General features: G+C 47.2%; 1 protein-coding gene across 3 annotated transcripts in view; it reads right to left on the bottom strand.

Annotated features, from left to right (window-relative positions):
• Window positions 1–14,829, bottom strand: part of OSBPL1A (oxysterol binding protein like 1A) — a 133,000-nt gene that overhangs the window by 63,482 nt on the left and 54,689 nt on the right. Inside the window, exon 1 of one of the 3 annotated variants that reach the window (XM_050941942.1) lies at window positions 12,350–12,643. The exons of the other annotated variants lie outside the window; for them this stretch is intronic. The gene's annotated coding sequence lies outside the window, so the exon portion shown is untranslated. Of the gene's footprint in view, window positions 1–12,349; window positions 12,644–14,829 lie in introns of those variants that run through there. 3 annotated transcript variants of the gene reach the window in all.

Here is a 14,829-nt window from a genome sequence, read left to right on the forward strand (position 1 = left end):
TGTTGGAGAGACAAGGTTGTTGGAATGTGAATGTCTCCATGTTAATTCTTTAAGTAATCAATCTGACTCAGGTACTGAGGAAAAAAAATTGGATTACAAGATGAAGGGGAGAGCAGGCAAACTCATCTCTAGATATTTTGGATATGACTTGTAGTCTTAGTGGACTTAAGATGTGATTCCATGTGCAAACAGAGTTTAATGGAAGGACAAAAGAATCTTGAGTTAACATGCTAGTGAAAATGGATGCTATCTCTTCACCAGTTCCAAGCCTGGACTGTCTTAAAGCTTGAGGATCTGAAAGCTAGTAAACAAGCTAATGTTCGTGTTGATGCAAATTACCTGACTGACTGGGGGGTGGGGGGAGGCGACGAGGACTTACACATACCCATTAGCAAAGAGGATGTACTCAGCTAGCCAATGGATTCCGTTACACAAAAAAGAGTTCAGATTTTGACCGTACTGGACAGGGAGGAAGGAAAGGACTAAACCTTGCACATAAAAGCCACAGGTTAACCCTAAAATATAAAGACACCAAGGAAGTGGTTAAACTGAAAGCCTATGTCAAGGAAGATCTTGAGGTCAAGAAAAAGCTACAAAGATTCAAAAGGGATATTGAATAAGCTGACCTAAAGAATGATTTGTCTAAACCAAAGGCTTGGCATGACAAAAATAATTGTAAATCTACACTTGTGATAAAACTGATATTATTGCTAATGATTGTAACTAACTTGTTGCTGATACCAAGAACTGTAAAAATGTACAATGTGCATGGTTTTTTGGAAAAACCCTTGAACATATTTGGGGTGTAACGTAAGAACTTATTACGTTATAAAAGCCTTCTTGGTTATACTGTTTCATTACACAACACATGCTATGTTAAAAGGCCTGGTAATACTGATATTTCACGGTTAGTGCCTGTATCTAATCTTCAAGTATCAGAGGGGTAGCAGTGTTAGTCTGGATCTGTAAAAGCAGCAAAGAGTCCTGCAGCACCTTATAGACTAACAGACATTTTAGAGCATGAGCTTTTATGGGACGAAGTGGGTATTCACCCACGAAAGCTCATGCTCCAAAACATCTGTTAGTCTATAAAGTGCCACAGGATTCTTTGCTCCTGTATCTAATCTTCAAAAACTGTACACAGCAGAAAAACCACTACAAGCTTGAAGTACTGTGCGTGAAGGGAAACTGAGGTACAACACCTGAGAGCCTTCATGGCTGAATGCCAGAGTTAAGGGCTCTTTAAAAAAACATGAATGGCTATGTTAAGTTAACACACAGACCAAACCCTGGAATCACTAAAGTGTTTCACAAAGTATGGGCTAAATTTTTGGTCGGGGCCAAAGCATGCATCGATAATTTGGCCTTACAAAGAATTCAATATAAACACAGCTCATATCAATGTTGTAAGGTACTTAAGATGTATCCAGGAGCTTGAATTTTGCCCTTCCACACCAGTTTCAAGCAGGGGGTGACACGCATGGCTAGAAAGGATTAAACATCCTGCAAAATAAATAACCCTCAAAAGACATGTAGGGAGATATATAAATACACAAAAACACAAACATATGTATGAGTAGGGTGGACAATGTAATCAACCATCCCTGTCTATGCTGTATTCTCAATTCAGAGGTCAAAAGAACATCCTATCATGTAAATGAATTGAACACACGGGATCTCCCTCTTTGAAATGTACTGTGAATGGTGGAGGAACAAGCAAATGGCCTGTTTTATGCTGGCTTGGTAGATGTAAGTATTGGAATATCCACCAGCTTTATGGGGATTGTCTGCCCCACTCTCTGCAGTTCACCCTAATTGAATGACCACAGGTGGCTCCCCACTAGGACCCTGGTCACAACTATCTTCCATGACAGTTAGATAAGAGAGCAAGTTGCCAGCCATTTGAATGGGGGTCCCATTAGTCTGGAGAGAACCGGGTTAAAGTCCCATGCCAGAAGAGGCTGTCTAACCCGAGGATATAGGTATTACAGGCCTTTAAGGAAACATCCTACCATAGGGTTAGCAAACATGGAGTGTCCAGAGGTGCCTGGATAGAAGGCCAAGATAGCAGCAAGGTGTACCTTGATGGATGACACTGCCTGGCCTTGTTGGTTGAGGTGCAAAAGGTACTCCAGGATGAGTATTATAGACTCCTGGAGTGGAGAAGTGTGATGCTGGCACACCAGCAAGTGAACCTCTTCCACTTGGCCAGATAAACTGCCCTGGTTGATGGTTTTCTGCTGCTGAGCAGGATCTTCCTTACTGGTTCTGAGCACAGGAGCTCCACTGGGTTTAGCTATGAAGCTGCCAAGCCACGAGATGGAGGGACTGGAGGTCCAGGTGGTGAAGGCGACTGTGGTCCTGTGTGATCAGATCAGGGTACAGTGGTAACACAATAAGAGTTTTCACTGACAGCTCCAGAAGCGTGGTGTACCAGTGTTGCCGGGACCATGCCGGGGCCAGCAGATTTACTTTTGCTCTCTGTGGATTTTCAGCAGTACTCTGCACGAGTGGGAATGATGGAAAAACATACATGAGACTGTCTCCCCAGGGAAGCAGGAACACATCCAAGATCGAACCTGGGCTGTATTTCTGAAAGAAGCAGAACACTGGGCACCTCCTGTTCCTCTGGGTGGTGAACGGATCGACCTGGAGAAACCCCCGCTTTTGAAAGATGGAATATATGAAATCCAGACAGATGACCCACTCATGATTGCTAAATGATCTGCCAAGGTGGTCTTCTAGCTCGTTCTGCACACCTGGGAGATAGCCCACTGCAAACACCTGGAGGAATTCTATGCAGAATTCCCACAGGTGCAGGGCCTCCTGACATAAGGTGGAAGAGCTGGCTCCACCTTGCTTGTTGATTTAAAACAGGACTGTAGTGTTGTCCGTCATTACCTGTACACACTGGCCCTGAAGCCGGGATAGGAAGGTTTGGCATGCTAGCCATACTGCTCTGAGTTCTGACACTGATATGCAGGGAGAGCTCATCCTGCGACCATAACCCTTGTGTCTGGAGCTCTCCCAAATGTGCCCCCCAAACCCAGAGCTGATGCATCTATTACTAGGGACAAGGAGGGCTGGGGGCTGTTGAAGGGGACTCTCTTGCACACTGTGTGAGGTTTAAGCCACCATTGGAGGGAATCAAGTACTTGGCCTGACACCGTGACTGTCCAGATTCCAGGCTGTTGCGCCCGAGGTGGTATAGAGACGCGAGCCATGCTTGATGTGGTCTGAGCCTCAGTCTGGCATACCAGACCACATAAGTGAAGGCTGCCACGTGGCCGAGGAGACTCGGGCATCCCCTTGAGGTAGAGGGTTGGGGTACTGCCTGAGGCTCTGGATAATGTCGGTCATGGTCTGAAATTGGGTCTGTCAGGAAAGCACTTTCCTGCACTGAGTCCAGCACCGTACCGATGAATTCTACTCTTTCAGTCTGTGACAAGGCTGACTTGTTCACGCTGAGGAGCCGTCCCAGCCTCTGGAAAGTCGCTTTGACTAGTCAGACTTGAGACTCCACCTGCTCCCTGGCGCACCCCCTGAGTAACCAGTTGTCAAAGTAGGGATATACCTACACCTGCCTCCTGCAGAGTAAGGCTGCTACGACCAATATACACTTGATGAACACTTGGGGGGGCTGTCAACAGACTGAAGGGAAGGACCGTGAACTGATAGTGTTTGTGGCTGGCTACAAACAGCAGAAATCATCTGTGTGCAGGCTGAATAGCTATGTGAAAGTATGCATCTCATGTTGAGCGAAGGAATAATAGTGCTCCTGTATCCAGGGAAGGAATAATAGTGCTCAGGGAGACCAAGTTCATGGTGAAGTTGAAGTGCCGCATGATGAGCCCTCGCAGGTTTAGAATGAGTCTGAGACCCCCCGCTTTGCCTTGGGGATTAGGAAATAGCAGGAGTAGAACCCTTTGCTCTTTAGCTCCTGAGGAACCTCCTCTACTGCTATGGCAAGGAGCAACTGCACCTCCTGGATAAAGAGATGCTCGTGAGAAGTGTCACTGAAGAGCAATGGGACATGGGGGTGGGACGGAGGGCAGGAGCAGAACTGGAGAGAATATCCCAGTTCTACCGTGTGGAGAACCCAGTGGGCTGACGTTATTTGGGACCATGCACGGTAGAAGTGGGATAGATGATTCTGAAAGCAGAGTACAGTGTTTGGCACGTCATCCCCGGGTGCACATTCAAAAGGCCTGCTTGGAGGCCAAGGAGGTGTGCGCTTGGCCCTATGACGACAAGGGCTGGGACAGCTTATGTCTGCTGTTCCTACCTCGCCTTCTAGAAAAGTCTTGTCTAGTAAGTTTGGTATGGACATTGAGTGGGTTGAGGCTTGAAGTGTTTTCATTGACTGGCTGGGGTATGCATCCCCAGAGACTTCATTGTCTCTTGAATCCTTTAGGCTGCGTAGCCTGGAGTCTGCTCTGCGAATAATCCTGTCCCATTAAAGGAAAGGTCTTGCAGGATCTGTTGGACCTCGGGGGGTATGCCTGAAACTTGAAGCCACGAGGTCCTCATCGTGGCTATGCCGGAGGACAAGGTGTGCACCGCCGAGTCAGCGGCGTCCAGTGAGGCCTGTAAAGAGGTCTGTGCCACTACCTTGCCCTCCTCCAGTGACCCCGAACTTGTCCCTAGACTCAGATGTATTAACTCCTTAAAACTTGAGCATGGAGTTCCATGAGTTAAAATTATATCTGCTCAGGATTGCCTGCTGATTAGCAATCCTCAGCTGCAGGCCCCCTCTGGAATAGGCCTATTTGGTGGAAAGGTCAATTTCTCTCTCTCTTTTTTTTTTTTTTTTTTTTTAAAGTCCCTGAACTTCAGTGTGGGTCCCTGCTGCTCCTGTCTTTCACATTCATTAACCGTAGACATCACCAAGGGGCAGGGCTGTGGGTGGGATTATAGATACTTTAACCCTTGGAAGGAATGAAGTATTTGCGTTCTACTCCCTTGGCCTTCGAGGGATAGAGGCCGTGATCTGTTACACAGTTTTGGTGTTATTTTGAATGGTTCTAATGAGTGGCAGTGCCACTCGGGATGGACCTTCTGGGGCCAAAATACCTACCACTGGGTCCTCCTGTTCTACTACCTCCTCTGCTTGTAAGCCCATATTGCACACCAGCCTGCAGAGGAGGTCCTGGTTGGTGCAACTATCTATGGGTGGTGGTCCTGAGACCGAAGTTTCCTCTACTGCCTCGTCTGGGGAAGAGGATGAGGATGCAGGCAGAGGAACTGGGTCATCCTGGGCCTGTTGGTACATGGGAACCTCCTGCTCAACCTGCTGTTCTGGGTCGGTGACCACCTGTTCCACCGTAGGGGCAGGTGTCTGTGCTGGTGAAGGTGCTATAGCCAGAATCTCTTCGACACCTCTGGGCATGGGGTGGCTGGCCAAGGCCTTCAGCAGCTTGGGCTCAGATGCCACTGACCAGGAGCCCTTGGACAAGGTACTCGGTGACTGGTGATATGCCCACGAGTCAAAAAAAGGCCATTGTGCTAGTCCTTGCCATCGTACTTGTGTCGGGCTGTTGATGTGCTGACTGGTGCCAGCTCCAGTAAGAGTATCTAGACCCCGCGTCTGATTCTGAGGATGGGGAAACAGGATCTAGAGGGCCAGGGCCGTGCCAAATCGGAGCTGGCCAGGTGAGTGGTGCCACAAAGAAAGAGCAGAGCAGAGACCTTGATCTGTACTGAGGGGATCGGCGCTGGGAGCGGGACCTCTGACGATCCAGGGATCGGCACCTCCAGGACTCATGAGGGCACCCCCTTTCACTCGGTGCCAGGGATCAGTGATCTGGCGATGTGGACAGGCGCACTGTAGGCTTGTTGTGGGACGGTAGTGCCCTCGGCAGTGCCGGGGGCTTGTCACAGAGAGTCAGGGACAGTGGTGCCAGCAAGGCAATGAAGTCCAGCGTGGCCTCAAAACGTGTCTAGGGCAGACGGCCGCCCTGCCTCCTCCACCATATGGATTGGTGAGTCCAATGGCCCTGGGCTCAATAGCACTCCCTGTGGGTCTGAAGTTCCCGGTGCCAACTCCAAGGATCTCGGTACCGAGTGTTCCTCTCTGGGATGTGATCCATTGGCAGAGACTGCAGGAGAGGGTCTCACAGGAGATCCGCCTCTACTCTGCTTGGCGTGCCTCCTCTGCAGCAGTGGAGAGTGGGACCAGCACGAGGCAGCTCCCACAAGCTTAGGTACGGGGAATCGGCGGTGCCATGAGTCTCTGTTCTCTGAGATCTTCCACTGTGCCAATTCTGCCACTGAAGAGCTCGGTGCTGGGTCCCGCTATGCCGAGGCAGACTGCGGTTTAAGAGTTGCCTCCACGAGGAGCTGTTTCAACCTGAAATCCTGCTTCTTTCTGGCCCTGGGTCAAAACCCTTGCAAATCCTGCATTTATCAGCTTGGTGAGCCTCCCCAACACACTTTAAACAAGCGTCATGGGGATCGCCCGTTAGCATGGGCTTATTACAGGACTTGAACCCTGGGGATCGAGGCATGCCCTTAGGCTTCCAAGGAGAAACGTCGGTGTGGAAACCCTCCCACTCTTAACAGAACTACTACTAGTAAAACTAGAACTATAAACTACTGAGAAAAACTACACTAGAAAGTTGGGGAAGCAAGTAGAACTTGTATGCAAGCCACTTGCAGTTACGACAACTATCACAGGTGGCAAGAAGGAACTGAGGAGGGGCGGGATTGGCAGGGTCATATATTGAACACCATGAAGGCACCACAGCTGACCTGATGGGAGTTGCTGGGGGGGATTTCCGGCAACCGTGCAGGCAGTGCACACACACCTGCTTGGAACGGATGTGAACAAGCACTCAAAGCAGCAGCACAATTTCCATGGTGTGCCACTCTGCATTAACAAGCACTCCTGATGAATATGTGCAGCACCAATGCAAGGAGCCAGTTATGGATGTGCACAAACAATATACCAACTGAAGCTGCTTTATGTCAACGTTAACACGAATCAACCAAGTTTGGAGTGTAGGCCTAAGTGTTAATATAATTTGTCTCTGGCCTTGTAGCAGGGTGGAGCCCTCCTCCTGCCCTGAAGGGGTTAAAAACAGCCCTGGGAAGGGGCTGTGGCTGGAGAAAGCAGCCTTTAGGCTGGGCTGATTGGGGAAGTGGCTGCAGCTGGGGCCATGCCCCAAATTGAGCAACAGGTCCTCATAAGAAGGCCAGGGGAGCTAGAAAAGGTACCTTGAGTGAAGCAGGGCTGGGGAAAGGCAGAGGAGCTTGGGAGCTCCTGCCTGGAAAGCCCCAGGCTGCCGCCTAACATTAGGCCAAGAGCTACTAGGGGTTGCAGGGAGCAACCCAGGGGTAGGCAAAGGCAGCAGGTCCAAACCCCTTTGCCTATGATAAATGGCTGATACTGCAGTCTGCCCCAGTGAACAGGGGCTAGGTGGAGACTGGGCAGTAGCCTATACTGAGGCAAAGTGGGGACAGAGGGTGGGGGTCCCCCAGGAAGGGGAAACCCTCAGAGAAAGGGGTGACTGCTTGGGAGCAGCACTCCATGTAAAAGGGCACCAGGTCTAGGGAGGGACACAGGGCCAGAGGACAGGTGGATCACTGGCCTGCAGAGGGCGCTCTGGAGCTAGAACCGAGCTAATTCCCGGAAGTAACCAGCAGGAGGCACCGTGGGGGTGAGTCTGGCCTGTCTACATGCCTCCAGTCTCCTCATCTAGAGCTAAAAAAAGAATTCTGTTCACTCCAGAGTAGAGGGGTTCTGTATTCTGCAGATTATTTAGTCTCTGCTTGCAAAACCACATTCTTTAGCTGTTTGGGCCTTCATGATGTCACAGCTATACACCAACTCTAAGATTTTGTTCTGAGGTTCTAGCCATAAAGTGCTGTGGGGATATTTTGTTGTTTGTTAATGGAGGGGAAAGGAAAGATATTTACCTGGGGCAGCCTGTGGGGAACAGAGGTGAAGCAAGAAGCAGAAGAATGAAAGGCTACATTAAAGAAAAAGGACAGTTTTCAACCATCCCTCAAACTCCAGAGTCCCATGTAAAGCAGTTCCTAGTGAAACACCATGAATTCCATGGGACTGTTTAATAATGGAATAAAACTAACAAGCTATACTCCATCAGCAATAAGCCACTCCAGTATGTGCATTAGTAAGCAACTAACGCACTGGAATGACTGAAGGCATTTTCCCTTCAGTCTCGTATCTCAAGTTGATCAAAGCCAGATACAAACTTTTGCACAGGCTAGTTTAACTTACCCACAGAATTCCACTGCAGTTACACAGCTAGAGATGCTGAATTTTGTTGATACAAATTATATGCAAACACACTACCTATTACAGTTAAAAATCAAATTGCTGAGAGAGGTCAAGACTTTTCCCCCTTTAAATCATAGGCTCATAGACTTTAAGGTCAGAAGGAAATCAGAATTCATTCTTCAAAAAAGCATAATGAAAAATATAGTATCAATTGAGCTTTTGGCAAGGGGGTAACAGAGTTTGCATTTCAACTATCAGAAACAGAAGCATATCAGTTATTTGTATGACAGTAGCACTTAGGAGCCCCAGTCACATGTCAGAACCCCATTGTGCTAGGGACTGTACAAAAGAAGGATCTCTGCTCCAAAGAACTTACAACAGCAATAGTGCACTATAAGTGTAAGTCTTTAGCCTCTCTGAGTGAAAAAAAAGCTCCCCTATGCTAATGCCCCATTTACCTGATGGAAATTTGAAGTTATCTTGTAGGGCCAAGAACTGCTGGTTGCTACACAGTATTTTTTAAAAATTAACTTTATACAACATTAAAAACAAGGCATTAAAGAAATATGCAACATGCATAACAGAACCAACAGAAAAATACATAATGGTACTAGGCTTTGACTGTGCAATTGCATATTGAACAGCTTGGTCTGTCCACTAGGATACATGGTCTATCCGCTGTTCTGCACACAACTGACATACTTTGAACCTGGCCCAGGCAGACAGGCTTGGGATCAGAAGAATACTCAACTGCCCTACTCAAGAGTTGGGAGCTTAAGGCCTTGGGCTTACTGGACTTCAGCAGCTCTCTCCCCTTAAGAGGAACCCTCTAACACGGCTAGTTTTCCATCCCAGGACATCCATGGGAAGAAAAAATTTTAAGCTCTCCTTCAGGGGTGGAAAAGAATATTACATACCACGCTGTCAGGACAGACTTTATAAAAACTTGGAACCAACAAGATGTGTGCTCAACTTCACCCTTACGCCTCTTCTCACATGCAGTAGTCCATTTCCTCTCCCTCCCACTCATCTGTCTCTTCAGACTAAACTCTTTGGGTAAGGAGGACCAGGTCTTCTTCTGAGTATGCATATCCTAGCTCCTGAGCACAAGCAGCATCTCCCATGCCTGGAGCCTCTGGGCACTAATATAATATGTTAGAGATGAGATAAGCCTTACTATAAGCTTATCAGTAACGGTCCTCCCATACCAGATGGGTGTGTCATTCTTTGATGTATGTAGTTACTTTTTTGGTATAACCCAAGGTATGAATTTAGACCAATATGGTTAACCACATTAACTGCTTATATTGACACACTCATTCTGGTATAAAAAAATATTGTTCTTTGGTTCAGTTTGTCACTTGAGAAACAGGGTTCACCTACTTACTGAAAAGAGCTATTCCTCTAGAAAAGTGTCCAGACCAGGATGTGGTGGGGTATGTTATATCAATATCATTACACTGGTATAACTAGATTATTATTACTGGTAAAACTTGCTGAAGCAGACAGGCCCTAATTCAGACTGCAAACCCTAATGGTAGGGACCTATCACCATGCTGAATGCAAAGTTTACTGTATGACATGGACTATGATAGGAAGCACCTTCAGACCGGACAGACAAAGGCAGAGAAGCCAGCTGTATATCAGAACATTTTAGTTGTACCACAGGTCCCAGTCAGTGTCAAATGTTTTCAGCCCAAAGAACAACACTACTCTAAAGGGGCAAAGGAGGCACAATATCTACTTTGCAGCAGATTTTTAGTCCTGTTCTATCCCTTTTGCTGTGCTCAGGTGGTGGAAAGAGAGCAGAAGTGACCTCCAAGTTTCCCACTAGGTGCAAGGGAGAAGGGAGCATCCTCAGTGCTTCAAAGCCAGCTTCCATGCCTCCTTCACGACAGGTGGCAAGTCAGAGGTTGAGAAGAGGGCATGGCCACAGCACACTGTATTCCGGCTATCCCCAGAGTGCACAAGGTCCCTTGGGGATCACAATTAGCTAGTTTGAGTACATCAGCATCCAGACTGCTCTAACCCGAGAGTCAGCTGGAAAAGGGAATCATGGAATCAACTGGTTGCTGGTTCTCATCTTTATTCTGTCTCCCAGATGTCCTGGATGGCTGTGACGCATCCTTCACTAGGTGTTCTAAGCTCAGAGAGTCAGCTGAACTTTTATCCTTCTGTCCCAAGGGTCTCACAAGTCTGCCAGGCAATATAGCAACCAGAGCTGCTCTCCTTACTTTCCTGCAATACACTGGGAGGGCGGGCGGGCGGGGGCACTGTCCCTTTGCTGCAGTTGCTCACAGTGCTCATGCCCAGAGCATTGAGGCCGTAGGGGAGGCACCCCGTACTTTCTTCCCATAGGAAGCAGTAGGGCCGATTCAATACTCAATACAAATCAAAGTGGGAGCAGTTCAGTTTTCAATTCACAATCAGGTCAGTTACCAGCCACCCTGAAGAATAATTTAGAGCTCTGATTTTCAGAACGGGCTCCTGAGTCACAACATGGACATCCCTGCCTGAGGAGCTGTACAGGACAGAAAGAGTTTCATGTACTGGAAGAGCACGCAATCCATTTTAAATATAGGAGTGTAAAATGAGAACAGAGTGAAGCAACAGGGACAAACATTTACAAGGCTAGCCTTGGGCACAGCTTGAGGTTTCCAAGCTATTTAAAGCAACATGAAACAAAAATCAATCACCTCTCCACTGGCCTTCTACACAGACATTACACTAACAACTGGTATAAGCACTATGATCATTCAAATTACAAATGCATTTATCTGAACATATTGTGCTAATTATGCACGTGACTAGTGAAGAAGTACACCTTGATACAGCTACCCAAGTTAAATATACTGTGAATGGTTCCTGACAAAAGTTAGTGCAGAGAATGCAAATAAGGAGTGTATTATTCTGGATTATGTAAATATCAGGCTTGGTGTGTAACACTGACTAAAATAATCTGTAAAAATAAACTTGCATTTCCCGATTTGCCATCTTTAATAAAATCTCTCAGTCATTTATCAGTTACTCATCTTTTGGAATGTTTACCACAGGCAGTGAGAAAGATTCAGCCAAGTTAACTAAGGAGAAAACTGTTGAAAATAAGCACAGTGCAAGTACGATCTCAATCTTTAAAAAGAAACAGTGTCAATTTTAAAATCATGCTGTTTAAAGAGGTTACTTACTACCTGTTACTAATGCCACCTTTGATCATAAGTGAGTTTTACAAAGATCTAAATTACTGTTCAGCATACTTTTTGTATTTCTACAGTGCTAGAGGATGAAAAAAGTTAAATCAGCTTTGCTTGTGTTTAATTAAGCTTCTTTTTCAAATTCTTGGTGCTGCAATGAATGAAGTTTTAATATTGCAGAAAACAGATTTTAAAACCTGTTTATATTGAATGTAGATATCAGTATGCAGTTTTATAATGTTGGGGACATTTAAGTAGAGCCTTTTTAACTGTGCTAAATTACTGTATCACTGTAGCAATATGTTACTAATGTCACTGTCAACACCAGGTTAAACTGCCCCTAGATTGTAGTTAGAACCCAAGTTCAGCTAGGATACTAGATCCAGCAAGAGGAAAAAGCTTGCTTTCAACAAGATTTACTAACCTTGTGCCAAAGTCACCACCAGAAACATTCCAAATTACACTTGTTCTGACGATGGAGCTTCAATGACAAACTAAACTTCAGTAAAAATTCGGCCTGAAGATAACTGAACAGCTTCCCAAATCACTCTAGTCTTTTTAACAGTTTAGTGAATACATTTTAGCCACTATGTTGAGGGTTTCATCCCAACGTCAACAAGAAGAGCAATAAACCTATTAACTTTCAGAGAGTGGACGTCAAGGCAGGCACCTTGACAGGTTTGTAGTTGCAAAAAGACACCATGAAGGAAGTGACTGTTAGCGGCTAAGCAACTCGAAAGCCGGAGGGTCCAGCCTGTTCACCTTGCCCCGTGTCCCGGCCTGACGCTTAGGTCCAGTCTCCTAGTGTGCAGGGATAAGAGCAGTCCCGTCCCCCCCAATCACCTCCACGGCCCGGCCGCCACAGGCTGCTGCAGCTGCTGCCCCCAGATTAGAGACGCGAGCGCCTCAGCGGTACCTCGTGCTCTGGCTGCCGGGTCCCGCAGTGCCCTGGCGCGGCTCTCACAACACCCTGCGGGGCGCTGCCCAGGCGGGGCTCTCTGCAGCCGGCGGGGGCATGCCCGGCACCCGTGCGCAGAGCAGCCGCTCCCGGCTCCAAATCCCAGCCAGCTGCAGCAGCGGCACCCAGCCCCCCGCGGGGTGTATCGCGAGAGCCGAGCGGGGCCCGCCGCAGACTCGCCAGAGACAAGCCGGTTCCCCGCCCGGCCCCGGGGTCATTGCAGCACTCCGAAATGCCCCGGCCCTGCGCTGCAGCCGCCAGCACGCGGAGCGAGCGGGGAGGGGCAGGGCTGCCCGGGCGGCTCCCGTCCCCGCCCCCCGGCGGGCGGAAGGCAGAGACCCGCGGCCGGACGGGTCGGGGAAGGTGATGCCCAAAGCGCTGCAGAGGCTAACAGCGGGGGCTCGGCCATGCTGGGTGCAAGTGCCCACAGGGCCCTAGCGAGCGCTGTGTTCCGAGCCAGCCCGGCCGGGAGCTGCAGCCCTTCTCCATAAAGCACTCGTAGGGCAAAATGGGGTATGCTTAAAGGGGGGGGAAATGACTAAACAGTCCCTCTTTTAAGGTCCCGCCACACTTTGTGCATCAGTTCCACATGCGTAACCTTATCCTCACCGCACTGCCCCAGCTTATTCCTAAGTGCCGCCTTAGCTTTGTGACAAGCTGCGGCCAGGCAGTGACCGACCTTTACCAATTTATCCAGAACATGCAACGTTTGTAAAAGGTTATTAACGCTTTCCTCCAACTCAGCTTTACCCTTCATAAGTCACCGTTGCCCAACCTGATGTGATTTGTGGGGTAGGGGCAGGCTGAAGTTCTCAATACAACCAGGTGGAGGAAGCTGAACTCCCCCACCAGTTTAAAAAATTCAGAGATGGAAGGCATATGATTTATAATGCATTAGTAAGGACTCTCACGACACAGGAGTAGCATTGGTGTATGTATTGTATAGTTATGCTACAACTGTGGGCTATGGAGAAAAGGACATTCCTCCTTGCTAGTTAACTTTTCAAAGGTCAAAAACTGGACCCAATACAACAGATACACAGCAGCATTCTAAAAAGTTAGCTTTGCATTCTAACAAGTTTGCAAGCTACACTTTTTAGTACCGGAAAAGGTTAAATTATGACACAAGCAAAAGTCAATTTTTGATAAAAACTAGATAAACTATTGAGCATGAGAAGGCCTCTTTCATAATTATTTAATGCCACCTATCAAACAAATTTGTAGATTACTGGCTGCAAAATTCAACAAAATTAGTGCAGTAGACACAGTAAAATGAGTGAGACAGTGGACTTTAGGCAAGGAAGAAGTCTGATCAAAGAGCCCTAAAAAAGGGCAAGGAACTTGGATCTAGACAGGGTATGAAAACAGGCCTAGAGATTGCAGCAGACATGAGTGTCAGAGAAGCCTACAACACATCTGAAGGAGATTGCAAGACCCTTTGAAAATGATCCTTCATGAAAGGAGTTTGACAGTCTAAAGGCTGGTCTACACCGCAGGGATCGAACTAAGATAAGCAACTTCAGCTACGCTATTTGCGTAGCTGAAGTCAAAGAATCTTAGTTCAACTTAAGTGGCCGTCCTCATGGTGGCAAGTCAATTGCCGTGGCGCCACTGTCAGCTGCGCTTACTCCTCCCGCCAAGGTGGAGTATGGGTGTCAATTAGCGGATCACGTCCAGATGAGACAAATCGATCCCCGATACATCGAACACTGCCCACCGATCCAGGGGATAGTACAGACATACCCTAAGTTAACTCTGCTTTTGAGTGTCCTGTTAGCAGAGAAAGTGTGTGTCAGGAGAAGAATTTTTGAAAAATAAGTGTCTTGATTTTGTGATAGCATTCTTGGAATCTCTTCTGCTCATGGTCCGTCTAGATGTGTGTGTTTCACATAGAAAACCTTACTACTTGTGTGTAAACAATGGAGTTCTTCTCATGTGAGTATTCAACGCATGCTGGCAGAAGCTAGAAACATGTGGCTAGGGCCAAATCCTTTTTCCAGGGCAGAGCCCAAGTATATGGCATTTGCACTGGAGAGATCAGCAGGAACAGGAAGACGACTAATCATGTAGGATTAATGTTGCTTTTGTTGAATGGAATTTCCAATAGAAAGCTAAGTTCTGTTTTTTAGTAGCAATATTAGTTTATGTTGACTCATCAGGGACAGAAGCTGTCAACTAAAAGTGCTCTGTAATGCACGAAGCTCATATCTCCTTTTCAATATTTCAAGAGCTTTCTATATTAAGAAATGAGATGGTGAGAGCAATGCTATGAAACTGAACTAGAATTTTCACTGCCTGGGCATTTTAAGATTCTTTATTACGATTACCAAAACTATTCAAACAAAGGCGGGAAAATAGATTACTGACATGAAGTAGTTATAGTGCAATAATAAATAATGACAACTACTGTCAAAAAAACATGCTGCCACCTCTTTCAT

Source organism: Gopherus flavomarginatus, chromosome 2 (genome assembly GCF_025201925.1).
Source record: "Gopherus flavomarginatus isolate rGopFla2 chromosome 2, rGopFla2.mat.asm, whole genome shotgun sequence".
In the NCBI taxonomy this organism is placed as follows: domain Eukaryota; kingdom Metazoa; phylum Chordata; order Testudines; family Testudinidae; genus Gopherus; species Gopherus flavomarginatus.